Here is a 14,674-nt window from a genome sequence, read left to right on the forward strand (position 1 = left end):
CATTATAGACAGTGATGATCCAGTACTGGAGGCTGAACAAGGGTCCATGGGGAAAAAACTCAGTTGGTTTGCGCCTCCCGTTAGCGCCTTAAGAGGGCGCTAATGGGGCGCAAAGCAACTAGCGTCCGTGCGCGGCGATGTTTGCGCCGCGCACAAAATTGACTAGACATTTTGCGGCGGCGCTAAACTCTACCACCACGATCTACTGCACCCGCAGATCGTGACGTCAGTCGAGCATGCAACGCCCTGGTAGCGCCCTGGAATGGATATTGAGTGGCGCCCCTGTCTGACCGCCTGCCGCTAGCAACGACAGGTTGAGGGGAGCGTTTTGCAGTTGGGAAGGGACTGGGAGAGCGTTATTTAAAGGCGACCGCTTCCTGCCTTTTTTTGTCGGCGAAATTTTTGCACCACGCATTCTGTGTGAGAAAGAGAAACTGCAGGAGATATTCAAAGCTGTGTTGAGGAGTTTTTGGTACTGGGCAGCACTTTGCAGGTTCTTTTTGATTTGATCTTCCTTGCATAAATTTAGAAGAGGTAATGGGGACTGCACTTTGAGCTCTTTCCCTGGGCCTCTTCATTGTTCTTTCCAACAGATTTGATGTACAGGTCTCTCCAGGCCAAGGTTCAAGGCTGCAATGAGCAGGGTGTGGATGGAGAGCAAGATCGATCCGCCCCTTTAAGAACTGGCTGGCGCCAGTGTGTCTATGTTCCATTGCTGACTGACATCACATGAGTTTCACCAGCGCTCTGAGGTAGCGCCTCACTCCTCGGCGTTAGCACCTTAAAAGAGATATGTAGCGCCTGATTTAGCGCTCCAATCACCTCCAGGGGCGATAGAAGCCAAGTTTGCAGTCAGAGGCGATAATTAGCACCAGGCGCTAAACTTTGCACCCGGCTTATAATTGCGCCCCAAACGGGGCGATACCGAATTTCTCCACCCATGTGTCAGCAAAGATTAATCCATTTGTTTATTGGCCTATCGGGGCAGGTTAAATCTGATGAAAGGGCAAAGATCAAGTTAAGGAAAGAAACAGAAGAAGAAAGGGAACAAAGAAACAGACTGAAGGAAAAGTTAGAACAGGAGGAGAAGTGGTGTAATAAAGCACAACTCAAAAGCCAGTGTATTAATAATCAGAATCAGTGTGAGGCCTTGTCAAAAGAACTATCCAAACAGAGACATTGGGAGCAGGCAGAAAAGATCAATGAGTACCTGAAGCTTGCATTAAGGGTCACCCAGAAACAGGCTCTAGAGGAACAGAGTTCTCGTGGGGACCACACTGAATGTAATAAGCGGATTAAGGAGTGGGAGGTAAAGAGGGAAAATGATCGAAGTTGCCGGCTAACCAATCTGAAAACTCAGCAAAGAAAGGGAAAAAACAGGGATTTGGAGAGTTAGGGAAAGCTGCTGAGACAATTTAAAAGGCGAAAAAAAAGTAACTTAATGGGCCATATTTTCCAATCGGAGGCTTCCTGTGTGCGGAGGCCTTCGATCTGGAAAAAATCTACGCACTTACTGCTTTTACCCGGCGTAAGAATTCTAAGGCCTAGAAATTCGGTGGCGCCCCAAATCTCACCAGGGCGCCGGAAGTACCGCCCCGGAAGGAGTTGCGAGCGCCCGCCGGAAATTCAGTTTGAGCGCCCCAAACGGAAGCGCGGCGCTACTCGAGGTGCCCCGCATCCGTCTTGGGGCGCTGCAACTGAAGTTCACAGCACAACGTGCCGCAGCGCCACATGCTGCGGCACGGCGCGCTGCGATACTGCAGGCCTTCCTCCCCTTCTTAAAGTCGAGGGGCCTGCTGCAGCGTGAGCTAAGATCGCGAGTGCCGGCAAAAGAGCCCAGCACCGAGGAGAAGTGCTGGGCTCTTGGGAGACAGCCGGCACAACGCGGGGGGGGGCTCAGGAGGCCTGGGACGGCTGCGCGAGGAGGTGATGGCAGGCGGCCAGCAAAAAAAATGGCCGCCCCACACCTCAGCGCCTCTACCGCCGCAGGTAGGCCCCCCTGAACCGGTCGCAAATTGCGACCGGCGTTACAGCAGGGCACGCTACCAAATTTCGCGATCGGGGCGGTAGCAAGGCGCTGCGCACACCGATGACATCATCGGTGGTGGCGCAGCGCTAACGGCTAGCACCGCCATTAGCGCCCCGCTAAATTTCACGGGAGAAGTGGCCAGTGGCGCTAAACCCACTAAGTGCCCTCTTTGGGCGCTAACTGGTGGCGCAGCCCACCGAATTTCTAGGCCCAAGGGTTTTCTGTGGGCGGAAGGTCTCCAGAAAGCAGAACTATCCGCCCACAGAAGTCATTCTCCAGGGCAGGCGTCCGATCTGTCAAGAGCATTCTTGACAGATCGGAAATGCTGGTTTTCAGTGCATGCCTGAAACCGGCATTTCCGATGTCCCTACGGGAGTGTACACAGACCCGTAGGGATCGGAATATCCGGCCCATAGTTTTACCGATTGTGCTGAGACAAATAAAACACAAGATTTGCTGAGTGAAAGGAACCTTAAAGAAGCTGTGTGAATTTCAGTTTGTGTGAAAGTGTGTGTGAAAGTGTGGATGTGTTAAATATGTTCATTTCAATTTAAGATTGTGCGCCTAGAATTGGGAGAAACTTTGTGATTTGCAGTTTAAGTTAAAGACACTGCTATGGATATATTTTGACTGGGACAGCAAGCTTGTACAGCAAGCTGTGGAGGCAGTTTGTTTTACAAAAGATAAACTTCAGCCTTTAAGTTACAGTTGCCATGGTTTCTAATCATGTCTGGTAGAAAAAGAATTTGAACTTTTTTGAAAGTATTTCGTTTTAATTGGATTACAAAAAAAAGGCTTTTGTTTGATTTTATTTTAACTCAATTTGAATGTTTACAAAGCACTGTCTTCTTAATTTGGTTACTGCAAGTCCAAGACATCCACTTTCTAAGTTTTTGACAAGTAGCCGATGGTGAAAAAAAGGAAAGGAGAAAAGGAAAGGTTCTGCCCCTTCTCTACTTTTAGTGTAGCGGTGTCTGAAAAAACTTCTATGAATGTTTCTTTTCAAGCGGTACTGGTTAGTTTGGAATATTGGTTTGAATTGAATTGGAGTTATTGAGGTTAATTAACCTGTTTAAACCAGACTTTTATTGTGGCCACGGTGAAATTCTGGTTGGTGTAAAATGTGTGAAAGCCTCTAGTTCCAGGCATGAGGCAATCACAACAATTGGTATTTTTAACATTTCTTACCAATTTCAAGTGTGTGTGACCTGGAAAAAAATAGAAATGCTTTTGTGTGTGTGAAGTTGTTTTACAAAATGTTTGTAGTAGTAACACAATTTTAAAGGCGCAAAGATTTTGTTTTCAATTTACCTGAAAGCTGCGAGAAGCTGTGTGACACAAGTTGACACAGATTGATGGTATCTTGGTTAGTCTTCTTTAGAAAAATGTTAACTAAACTTAGTTTCAAATTGTGAAAACCAAACTGTCTTTTCTGATCAGGAAAGTTTTTTTAATATTTACATGAAGTGACACAATTGCATGCGCCTGACAATTTGCTCCACCTTCTTACAAACCTGAAAGGAGTTAACCCTTTCCGCTAACAGCTGGGTTTTCTTTTAATTCACCACACAACTGAATGAAATGTAAAGATCTTGGACATTATTCAATTTAAATTTCTTAATTTTAGTGAATATTTCCTCACAGTGACAGAAGGGAATCAGGAATTGACAAATTAACCCATTGGGCACTAGGCAAGCCACAATGGATTGTCTGTTTTTTCTTTTGAGCAGGGGGCCAGATGAGTGTTGATGGTGCAAGATTACCAGGTGGGTAGAAGTCTTCCCGTGCAAGTTGGCCACAGCCTCATGGATGGTCAAGACCCTAGTTAGAGAGGTATTCTCCAGATGTGGTAGAGTCAGGCCAGGGAAGTAATTTCACAGGGCAGGTAATGCAAGCCTCTCTGAAATTGCTTGGAATTGAAGGGAAATGGCACGTGACCCATAACCCGCAGTTATCAGGGACTGTGGAAAGAATGAACCGTACATTGAAGTTGGCCCTGCGAAAGGAATTCAATGAACAGCACACTAAGTGGGATGAGGTGCTTCCCCTAATCCTTATGGGGATATGTAGTAACAAATCCAAAGGAACAGTTCTCTCCCCTCATGAATTGGTAACAGGGAGGCCCATGCAAACCCCCACACACCTGTTGGTCCCCACTCTGACTGATAAACAAATGAAAGAAGTCACTAGGGACAAATTACTGAGTGACCTGTGATGAACTTTGAAAGAACTGAACTTGAGGGCCGCCCACAACATTGGGGAGGCACACCAATGTAACCGATTACACCTGGCTCCGAGTAAACCCCAGGAGTGGGAAGTAGAGAGCCAGGTAATGGTACGAAACTATGCGAGGGTGGGAGTTTTTGAACCCCTCACCAAGGGGCCATATAACATTGTTGACAAAGTTAGTCCTACGGTATATGCGGTTCAGTTACCTAAGAAAATCAATGGTTTCACATTAATCAGATGAAGCTTTTTCAGCCCACAAGCAGGTCAAGAAGACAGCAAGCCATGATCATGAGCATGGTGAGACTGAATCATCCGCTTCTATGGGATGATGAAGAAGGGGTGCCTAACGGGACACCACCACCCAATGAGGCGCCCCTGCCTGAATTGGCAGCTCCATAGGTACAGTATAATTCAAATGAAGGTGGACAGGACATGGCAGCTTCAGAAATCTCCTCACCCCCAGGTCCGGAACCACGTCCTATCCACAGACGAGTCCAACAGACCCCTCCTACCCCACGACGTAGTAAAATAAATAAAAAGACACCCTTGAAGTATAGTGGTAGGAGTCGAAAATTGCCCTATACAGAAAAAGAAAAGTAGGAAGTCGCATTTTGCTTTGTTTTTAAAAAAAATCAGTATTGAGAGCCTGAACTATATAAAATGAAATAATTATTCACAGAATCACAGAAACCCCACAGTGCAGATAGAGGCCATTTCGGCCCATCGAGCCTGCACCGACACATATCCCACCCGATCCCCGTAACCCCTGCACCAACACATATCCCACCCTATTCCCGTAACCCCATGTATTTAATCCCCCTAACACTAAGGGTCAATTTATCATCGCCAATCAACCTAACCTGCACATCTTTGGACTGTGGGAGGAAACCGGAGCACCCGGAGGAAACCCACACAAACACGGGGAGAATGTGCAAACTCCACACAGTCACCCAAGGCCGGATTCGAACCCAGGTCCCTGGCGCTGTGAGACAACAGTGCTAACCACTATGCCACCATGCTGCCATATTCTGGGCAATGATCGGGATTCTGCTCTATCTCGAAGATTCCACATCAGCCTATTCGGCAGGCTGGACCACCACTAACTATTTTCCCTATAATAGTTCGATTGCAGTTGCCCCGGAGACACCACCCCGGGACACCACTCAAAACATTACCTTCCAGTGCATCAAAGGTGATTGCGAAACCGCGTGTTCAGGGCCAGTATGGGTTACCAGTTATGAAGTCCAGGAAGGTAGGGAGGGTATGCATAAAATGCAAAGATCGCCCCACTGGGCCAAGGGTGTGGTTTTTACAAGCAGAACCAGGTAAACATTCAAAGGCATTATCAGATAGGGAACCCTCGGGGAAATGTAGGAAGCCTGACCCAATCCCGAGCAGCGGGAGACACTCTGTTGGGCATAGTGGTGGCAGCAGCATGAGGGAATCTATGGATGCATAAACCCTTAGGGGATGCTATCAAACCATAGTTTTATATCCACAGAGCCGCTTTGTGGAGTTCCCGTCCACTGGATAGATGGGACAAGTATCCAAGTGTATGGATTAGATGACAGTCCCTACCAATGGTTCGTGGACGGGGAGGGAAAGTCGTGTACGGGTTCGGAGGGTTACACACATGTGCAGGAATGTGAAAATGGAATAATACGGTGGAATTGAAAGTCCGTCCTAAACTCCCCCCCCCCCCCGCCCCCCACCCCCAACCCCCCACGAATAAAGCAAGAAACCCGGGTTGTCTGTCCCAAACACACCCCAGGACCGACAAATGTGTTAGTGGTAATCCCAGTTTGGATGATATTGTAACATGATGTGCACACAAGGTGGTGCCAGTAATATTGAATCTGACTGAGGTGGGACTACTGGACTGGTGCAAACCAGAGACAGCGGGGTTAAATGGGAGGATCATGCGGGAATTAATAGAGGGATTTTGGAAAAGAGCCAGCACAACTTCGGCGGAATCGGAATTAGACTCATTATATAGCAAGGGCTCAGGATTCTAGCACACATTCAAAAACACTGTACAGAATTCTAGCACACATTCAAAGACACTGTACAGGATTCTAGGACACATTCAAAGACACTGTACAGAATTCTAGCACACATTCAAAGACACTGTACAGAATTCTAGCACACATTCAAAAACACTGCACAGAATTCTAACACACATTAAAAGACACTGTACAAAATTCTAGCACACATTCAAAGACACTACAGAATTCTAGCACACATTCAAAAACACTACAGAATTCTAGCACCCATTCAAAGACACTGCACAGAATTCTAGCACACATTCAAAAACACTACAGAATTCTAGCACCCATTCAAAAACACTGTACAGAATTCTAGCACCCATTCAAAACAATATGTATCTGAAGTCCCACACCATCGCGGTTGACTCTTAACTGCTCTCTGAAGTGGCCTAGCAAGCCATTTAGTTGTATCGAACTGCTACAAAGAATTCCAGTGGTTCAAGAAGACGCACCATCACTTTCTCAGGGAAACTAGGCATGTATAATAAATGTCAGCCTTTCCAGTGACGCCCACATCCCAAGAATAAATAATAAAAAATGCACAGCAATCGTCCTCATCACCAGGTTATATGTTAAAGCATAAGTTCCCATTAGTGGTCAACACAATAAACCTTTTCACTTCAACTGTTTTTCCAGTAATGAAAGGCTTAAATGTTAAGACATACTACCCTTTACCGTTTAAATAAACAGAAATTTACCTAGAAAGGAAGCAGCTGCAGTTTCTACTTCAAAATATGAAGTTTGTATTATACTCCTGGGACCTTCACACTGTTCATAACTATTGTTTGGAGACTCAGGCTAAGAAAAGGAATGATTTTGTGGCTACTCAGCTTTGAGCAGATGGTCAACTATTTAGGTTACTGTGTAACATAGTGGAAAACAATTGCATGCTCAATGGCCTTTGCTAATGTTACCATGCCTCAATATATATGCAACAACACAGTTGAGTCAACTTAAAACAAGGATGTCCAACCTTTTGGAGCTGGGGCCCAAATTCTCCTGTCAAATGTGACTATAGTAAGCCCTGATCACACAGAAAATTCAAACCGCAATGCACAAAAATTGCAAGACTACATATATAAAAATCAGGACATCCATGGTCTGTTCTGGGTGACCACAGTCGCACACTGGAAAGTTTTCAATTTTTCATTTGTGCATCAAGTATCCATGTCTGCCATGGTTTGTGCGGATGCAGTTTAGAGTTGCCCATAAGCTTCGTGAAAGGTCTAAACCAGGGATCTTCCATGTCGGCTCTTTCACGAGGCGTTTGTTTGTGACTTCTTGTGAACTACATTCCGCCTTCCAAGCATCATCAGGGTTCAAGTCATATTGTCGAAGGTTAAGCCCATGGGTTCAAAAGGGCTTTTGTGAGTTCAAGCAGTGGTGATGGATATTGTTGACAGCCTGGTCGATGGGGAGACATTCATTTTCCATGATTCACTGGACATCCCAGAGGGTTGCAGCATTGCAGCGAATGGATGGGGGAGTGATATATCTAGCCAGTGATTTGTAAAGGTTTAGCATGATTTCCTTGTTTTTGTATTAAATGCCCCTATTTATAAAGTCAACTATCCCATACACTTTCTTAACTGCCTTATCAACTTGCCCTGCCACATTCAAAGATTTGTGAATATTCACCCCTTGTACATATGTGCTCCCCTCCCCCAAATAAACCAGGTAATTGGATAACAATGGAAACTGAACCAATCACAGCACTGCTCCCACTGGCCATTGATGATGTCTTTCTGGTGTCTTTTTTAATGGTGTTGAACTGATGGATAAAAGGTAACCTGAGAGCAGACAATAGGAGCAATGTTTGTAGTCTCGATGCTGGCAGCACATATCAGGAACTCGCAGGCATGCTGCCCATTTGGATGGAAAATTGTGAGCAGAGTGGCTACGACTTCTCAATATATGTTACTGGCAAATGAGGCTCCCCGTCAGCAAGCAAACTCAAAAAATTAACTCAAAAGTAGAGGTCCCCACTCATAAAATTGGTTCCAATGTGTATAAATCTCCCCATTCATAAAAATCAATCCTAATGTGTATATTACTCATCCACTCACAGAATTGCTTCTAATATATAGAGCTCCCTCATTCAGAAAATCAATTTTAACGTGTACAGAGCTGCTTCATTCACAGAGTTGGTTCTACTCTATACTAAGTCCTGATTCAGAAAATCAGTTCTACTGTGGATAGAGCTCCGCATTCAGAAAATCAGTCCTAATGTACAACGATATCTCCCATTCATAAAATCAGTCCTAATGTGTAGAGAGCTCCCCATTCAGAAAATCAGTCCTAATGTGGATAAAGCTTTCCCACTCAGAATCGTTGAATCAATCCTAAAATCATCTACCGATCATCACCTCCATTGTGGCCTGCCTGATGACACTTGGGGTTGACTGCATCTCATGACATCCAAGGAGCATTCATACATTTTACATTTATCTTAATGTAGAGGGCAGCCCATAAGCTAGGGAGATGTGTTGACTATAGCCGTGAGCCCTCCAACCTCTACCCTCTCATCTCTATGTGGAGAAAGCTTTGAACCCTGGCAATCTGCCTTGTGACTTACCCATCAAACAAAGTTAGAGATGGGGAATCTGGAGGACAGGTGCAAGCAGCAGCTTTATGACATTCTGTGTATCTTCCTTCTGATGCTATGGTATCATATGGCACCTGTCAGCAAACTAGATCATGAAATGCTCATATTTCTGCTTCTACTGAAAGACACCTTTGAAATCTGCTCTTTAATAGCCCATTCTAACCTCTTCTCACTTCCTCGTCTAGATGTAACACAGCAAGAAGAGACAGAGGACGATGATATCCAAAGCTTTTCTTCTTCTGGCCCTGCTAGCACTTCATTGCACTCATTGTCATTCACCCTCTTATCACTCATCCTCTCCCTACAAAGCACCAGCCCAGAGATATCCACCCAAGGGGCATTAGTGAATGATCCAGAGGGCGATGCCCAGAGGAGCAGGGGTTGGAGGACAACATTACTGGCGAGAGTATCTGAAGACGTCACCCTTGACTTAAGAGTCTTGGCACACAGATCACATGACTCCTGCTTTTAATGAAAGGATCATTGTGGAGCATAAAATGTACTTTTGCAGTGGACAGTCTGCAACAATGCTTAGCGCATTGCGGGTCAATTGGAGGAATCCACGACATCCATCCCAAGCAGCAGGATGGCTGGTTTCTCTACATTACAATCACCCTAGCGCAAGTGGCAGATCCGGGATGAACTTCAGCAAAGGCCCTCATCCCCGAAAGACCATTTTAGCATCCACCAATGGAAACTTCGGGTACAGAGGTCACAGGTACCACAGTGAAGAAGGCTGTCTCTTCTGGATTTGACAGGTTTAGTGAGTGATATAGACAGACAGCTCTCAGTGCTACACAGGTGATATTGGTACCATTAGGTCTAATTTCCCACCATTATCATGCAGAGCCAGTGCCCAGTACTAGTAGGATGGTAGGGTACTTTCACATGACCCTGTTGCCTTTCAGGCTAGCGACATATGCATGCCATCGTGCGATGGGACTAATAAGCATCCCTAGCCTCAAGTGTAATAATGATGCAAATTGGGAGGGAGGAAATCATTGAAGGCCATGTCCCGCCATTATTGGCTTTCCATACGCCATTCCATTTATGGGTGGATTTGCTGTCCACTGCTAGGCCTGCGGAGTGGCAGATGACAGGGCACATTGCGGCAATGTGGGGATACTGCACAGTGCATCCCTGGACAACTACCTCTCCCTGCCCACTTCAGATACGCCGAATAATTGGGAGGGCTGGGTGAAAGATCCCGGCTTGGAATTTTATTCACAACCCAGGTAACACTAATTGGCAATAATTTCCCTTTCCGTTTTTTGAACAGGGTGTAACATTTGCTGCCCTTTACTCCTTTAGCAAAACTGTCCTTCATTCCTCTGCTATCAACACCCCAACCTCCCTATGTCGCATAACCTGCTGACTTTTCTATCTTTAGTCCCTGATGTGCTATCAATTACTCATAAAAGACTGAGAGTTAAGAGAGTAACTAAAGGCTTTTATTAACAAAAGAATGAAGGTCTGCCTCGAGTGGTCGACCGGTCCAGAAATACAAAGGGCTGGGGAGCAGTCACCTTTATACTAGGACTTGTGGGAGGAGTCAGCCGAGGCATGTCCAGGCATGTACACAGTGGAATACAAACAGTGGTTTACCACAGTCCCACTGTCCCTGAAGTTCCGCGGGGGCTTCTCGGGCTATCCCGCCATAACTTTCAAGGGAGATCAGCGGAGTCCTCAGGAAAACCACTGGAAATGGCTAAATAGCTTATTTTTCCTGGTGTTCCGCCAAACTTCCGTTGAAATTAAAGTGGAAGAACCCGAATGGAATTTCTAGGCCATTAACTTTTTAAATACAGTTTCAGTTTGAATATTTTGCGCTGATTGTCATGGGTCCCCTATGTCTGGACTCTAAACAAGGGCAACGCTCATGTTCAACACAGGAATCATCTGGCTTTCCTGTCCTGTACCATTTAAATGCTCCGAGGGCAGCTCGAGTGCACGCCCGCCCTCAGCCAGGGCCCAGAGCAGGTATCAGCTGCAGGCCTCGGGGATCGGGATCTTTTGGCTCCCACTTTTATTTTCGGGGTGTAAACGTTCATACAGCATTCACCTACAGTTCTTCAGCCTACCTTGGGACACCCCATAAACCCTTTGATGGGTGGGGATTCACGGTCAGGCCACAGAACCACCTTTTCTGGATGCCCCTGTGCTGGGATACCCAACAAGTATAGAGATTAGGAAATGAAGTGGTTTGCCAGGAACTTCTCCTGCCTCTTTAGAATAGATCTGACAGGCCTGTGTTTATTTCAGGTACAGGTTATACTTCACCCCCCAAGGCAATGCCCAGAATTACTGCCGCTGTGTTGAAGGGAAGGTCATCCGAGTCTCTGCCCTTTCGCCTGACCCTTGCGCCTGGGGACATGAACATTCTCATGGGCAAACGTAAGGATAATCAATCATTTTATCTCCAGCACTGGCTGTTCCACATGCCCCTCAGACACTCCTACTTTCAGCTTTCTCTGTAAAAACTTGTGTAACATACTTACTAAGTATCTGTGCCATTCTCCCACTGCCAAGTACAAAATGCTTCCTTTATTGCTAAGTAAGCATCCCTTCTTTAATGATCATTTTACTTCTATAAAACCACTTGTTATTTCCCTTTTTATAGCACTTCATAGCCTTCCTAGTTGGAAATCTAGTAGCCTGGGAGAGCTATGAAAACCAACAAAGGGATACAAAGAAAATAACAAGAACTGCCAAAAGGGAGCATGGAAGAATCTTGTAAGGAATATCAAAGCTAACAGTATTTTTTTTAATAATGTTGAGAAAGTTAATGCTAATGGAGAATGTGGTCCCATTAAAGACAGGTGTAGGTGTGTTGGCTGTGGCTCCGTGGCTAGCACTCTCTAGTTGAGAGGGGCTAGGAGTGAGCAGGTGCTGCTGGTTGCCTGATTACTGCAGGGAGTTGGAGTGAGCTTGTAAAAAGTTGGTGGTGGGTTTTTGGTTGTTTTTTTCAGGTTTTATGGCCTTTTTGCCCCATAAACAGCAGCCAGGTGGCTGCTGAGGGGCCCGGAGTGCTGGGCCACTCAGAGGATAGTGTTCCCAAGATGAATTTAATCAGGGGAGAAACTGTTGTTGGAAAAGAAAACACGGTGGTGGTTCAGTGCGAGGATAAGGAGATACGAGCTTGCGATATTATCCATGCAGTACATGAGGACTGTGTTGACGGAAGCTGCTTTGCCTGCCGACCAAAGCCAAATGTTGGGTTCGAGGTGACGGTCAGTGGCCGAGAGGAGGTGGAAAGACTTTTACTCAGTTTGAAGGTTGGTGATAAGTTTTGGAGGTATCGCTGCTATATTCGGAAGAGGTGGTGGTCTCATTCTTAAACTTGCCAGTTTATATTGAGGACGATGTGTTAATCAAAACTTTGGAGTCGTGGGACATTAAAATTTGCTCGGCAGTAAAGAGGAGATACTATCCAGGAACACGGGTAGCAGATGGAACCCGTTACATAAAGGTGCGGTTCCCAGAGGGAGTGAAGTCATTGCCGTACAGCATGAAATTTGAGACAATGGAAGGAGTGCAGTACTTCCGAGTACTGCATGATAACCAAGTGAAGGTTTGTTATTATTGTCTTGGACATGACCATCTTGTAAGAACTTGTCCGGAATTGGACTGTTATAATTGCAGTGAGTCTGGACACATCGCTCGGAGCTGCAAGGTGGAGAGCTGTGGGGTGTGTCACAAAGGCCCACCTGCTGTGAGTGTGAGGCAAAAGGAAGCTCTATGAGTGACGAGGAGATGGGAGAAGGAGCAGGAGGTATGAGTGGAATGGCCGGAGGAGCGGAGCAGGTGGAGGACACAGCTGGTGAATTGAAGGAGAAAAGAGTGCATGAAGAGGCAGAAAATTGCGGAGCAGCAAACAGGATGAAGATGGTGTAAAACACACCAAGTACAGTGGAAAAGGACAAAGACAGCAGAGGGTAGCACGGGTCGAGGGCAGAGTCGAGCCATAATACGGTCAGCTCTCCCTAAAGAATTTGGTGTCCGCGGGGGGAGAAGAGGCGGGAGCGGGGTGCGTGGTAAATATAAAGTACTCCAAAGAAAGATGGGGAGTCGGACATCTCGGTGAGCAGGAGGGGGCAAGACAAGGTGATGTGCCAAATAACTGCCTGAATCCAAGAGGTTAAAGCTTAAAACTAAAGGCTTTTATTAAGTAAGAACATGGCATCAAGTTAACACAAGGCAGCCATCATTCATCACCGACCCAGCCCTTATGAGTAAGACTCACACCAATCCGGAGGATCCAGATGGGCGGGGCTAGGGAGGAGCATTAGTGGTTACATCTGTAAAACATTCCAGACATTAGCAAGTACAACAACAACAGACAATACAAATGCCAGAACACAGAGTTATTTCATCACACAAGGAGAGGGTGCAAGAGGCAGGAGCCTTAAAGCAGCAGCAAGACGGAAGTGGCGGACAAAGATGCCAGAAGGGAGCAATATAGCTGTGCCATTGTCGCAGAGAGAGAAGGATCAGGGAGCAAGGGTCAGCGGTGGAGATGAGGTCGAAGGGAACAGCACTGTTGGAGAAACCACAGTAGCAGGAAGACTCCCTATAGGAGATGGTGTATCTGACAGGGAGCCGGATTATGCATTTGATGGGGAGCAGGAACAGAAAATTAAAAAAGAGCTCGAGAGTGAGGAATTAGAGGGGGACAGAGACATGGAAGTGGGGGGTGGGGTGGCATTGTGTGGAAAGGGAAAGGTTAATGAGGAGCAGAAGGAAGGAAAAGGGGCAGCTCCTTGGCCCAAACTTAATGCAAGGAAGAGGCTGAAACAGCAGGGAAGGTTCAAACAGGAGGTGAAAAAGAGCCAGAGGCTGCAGGAAAAAGCAACAGCTGCCCAAAAAGTTGGGAGGGAGCATGAGAGGAGGGAAGGGCCAGAGATTAAATGATGGGGAGATTATCAGGCATACTTCCCTTATTCGGAGCCATGATTACATTGGTCTCGATTAATGTGAACGGACGGAGGGGTGAGAAGAAATTGCAGCAGTTGTTGCAGTGTTTTAAAGGCACTGACTTATTGTGTCTGCAAGAAACCTTTTAGGATGAGGATATCCTCGAAAGAGTTCGGAAGGTTTGGAAGGGAGAGGTGTTTGCAATAACTGTAGAGGGGTGGCTGTTTTGGTGAGTCCGTCTACAAAAAAGAACGTTGCCTTGGTGGAGGGGAGATTTTTACGGCTAAGGGTAAAAATGAGGGAATTTAATTGCAATCTCTTTAATATCTATGCACCGAATGACCATTGCAAGCGTCGCGAGTATTTTCGGGGGTTATTCACTGAAGTGGCAGAGGTGGAAAACCCTTGTATAGTGGGGGATTTTAATGTATTTGTATCTCATAGAAACATAGAAACATAGAAGATAGGAGCAGGAGTAGACCATTTGTCCCCTCAAGCCTGCTCCGCCATTCAATGCAATCATGGCTGATCATCCAAATTCAGTACCCTGTCCCTGCTTTCTCCCCATATCCCTTGATCCCTTTAGCCTTAAGAAATATATCTAACTCCTTCTTGAATATATTTAATGAATTGGCCTCTACTGCCTTCTGTAGTAGAGAATTCCACAGGTTCACCACTCTCTGGGTGAAGAAATTCCTCCTCATCTCTGTCCTAAATGGCTTACCCCTTATCCTTAGACTGTGACCCCTGGTTCTGGACTCCCCGACCATCGGGAACATCCTTCCTGCATCTAGTCTGTCTAGTCCTGTTAGAATTTTATAAGTTTCAATGAGATCTCCTCTCATTCTTCTA

Source organism: Somniosus microcephalus, chromosome 6 (genome assembly GCF_052327205.1).
Source record: "Somniosus microcephalus isolate GS21.2 chromosome 6, FLI_Smic_1.0, whole genome shotgun sequence".
Classification (NCBI taxonomy): Eukaryota; Metazoa; Chordata; class Chondrichthyes; order Squaliformes; family Somniosidae; genus Somniosus; species Somniosus microcephalus.